General features: G+C 52.3%; 1 protein-coding gene across 1 annotated transcript in view; it reads left to right on the top strand.

Annotated features, from left to right (window-relative positions):
- Positions 1-580: 580 nt before the first annotated feature.
- Positions 581-1,655, top strand: part of TSKU (tsukushi, small leucine rich proteoglycan) — a 16,350-nt gene continuing 15,275 nt past the window's right edge. Inside the window, exon 1 of the mRNA XM_006763835.1 lies at positions 581-645. The gene's annotated coding sequence lies outside the window, so the exon portion shown is untranslated. The remainder of the gene's footprint in view (positions 646-1,655) is intronic.

Raw genomic sequence — 1,655 nt, forward strand, 5'->3', positions numbered from 1 at the left:
GGAGTGCTCATCTCTTTTCTGGGATGCTGAAGTCCACCACACCACATCAAAGGAGGAGCCTGAAAGTCTCTAGGCTAGGCCAATGGGGGTTTCCTTTGAAAGAAAGTCCCTCTGCAACGGGAGGGGAGGAGGCAACTCTCAGAGCAGTTAGGAAGTTCTCTAAGGTTACTAAGAGCTGGTAAGTGGCAGGGCTGGAGCCTGACCCCTGTCCAAGCTTGGGGTCCTCATCAAACACTGTTTTTTTGTTGTTTGGGGGGTCTCTCTCTCTTCCAGGCAGGGAGAGGAGTGGAGGAAGGCCTCTGAGCCTCGGGATGCACCCAGCACACTAAGGGGCTGCAGAATTGACTCTCAGCAGCCCGTTTATTCATCTGGGTTGTGAGGAGCTGAGTGGGTGCAAGAGTCTGTGGTACAATTTCAAAGACTGTTTGATGAGAAGTCTGAGTGGGGTGCCCCCCACTAGCCTCACAGTTCTGGAAACAGGGATTCTAACTGGAGGAGAACAATAGGCAGAGAGGGGAGGGGAAGTTCTCCCTGTCCCACACTGATAAGGCCAGGCTCCCAGCCTTGCCCCTTTCCATTTCACAGGTAAGGAAACGGAGGCTCAGGGCACCTCCCTACCAGCAGGGTCCACGCCTCTCAGCCCAGGTGAGTGGAGTCAGCCGCCTCCAGCCCACAGAGCCTGAATGCAGGGGGAGGACTTGAAGGAGCACTTTCTTTTCTGGGCAGCAGATTTGATTTTGCTGCCCAGAAGCCTGGGGTAGTGGCCTCTACTTCCTCCTTCCTTATTTCCCCACTTGCCTCCCTCCTTCCCCAGGCAAACACAAACACACATGCCCCAAGCAACATTTTAAAAATATATTTTTATTGATTTTTAGAGAGAGAGGAAGGGAAGGTGGGAGGGGAGAGAGAGAAACATTGATGGGAGAGTGAAACACTGATCGGCTGCCTCCCACATACCCCACACGGGTGATTGAGCCCGAAACCCCGGGCATGTGCCCTGACTGGGAATTAAACCAGCAATCCTTCAGTGCAGGGGATGATACCCAACCAACTGAGCCGCACCAGCCAGAGGCCAAGCAACATTTTTAATTTTTTAAAAAGTAATAAGAAAAGGAGCTAAAAGACTGGGCCACTGCAAGGGGAACATGGCTCAATCTCTCCCCAGCAGGGGAATTCTTGGGAGGTCCAGAGTTCAAGGCTAAAACCCCCCCCAACAATGCCCCCCCCCCCCCAGGCCTGTAGTGTGCCTTAAAACTTCCCCTCCCTTCTCCAGTCTGTAGACTGGGAGACGCAGACCACCCCCACCCACTTGCCCTTGTAAGGAATGCATCCAGCAGATAATTTTTAAAAGTTTTTTTGGGGGATCCTTTCCTGCCCTTTTTACCATAAAGTGGAGTGAGACAGGGTGAGCTGCAGAGGAAAGAATAGACTTAAACCGCTGCCTAGTCACACATGCAGCTTCCCTTAGAATCCCAACCAGAAGTTCCATGGTTCCCTCCAGGAAAAAAAAAAAAAAAAAAAGTCTGTTGCTTTCTCTCTTCTCCCCTGCCAGGCTTTCTGCCTCAGTCGGGGCTCTCTTCTCTGTGCTTCTCTGCGGGTTCGCCTTTCAGCCGGTCTCTCTGCTTCGGATTCTTGGTCAGCCTCTCACAAACGTC

Source organism: Myotis davidii, unplaced genomic scaffold, assembly GCF_000327345.1.
Source record: "Myotis davidii unplaced genomic scaffold, ASM32734v1 scaffold139, whole genome shotgun sequence".
NCBI lineage: Eukaryota > Metazoa > Chordata > Mammalia > Chiroptera > Vespertilionidae > Myotis > Myotis davidii.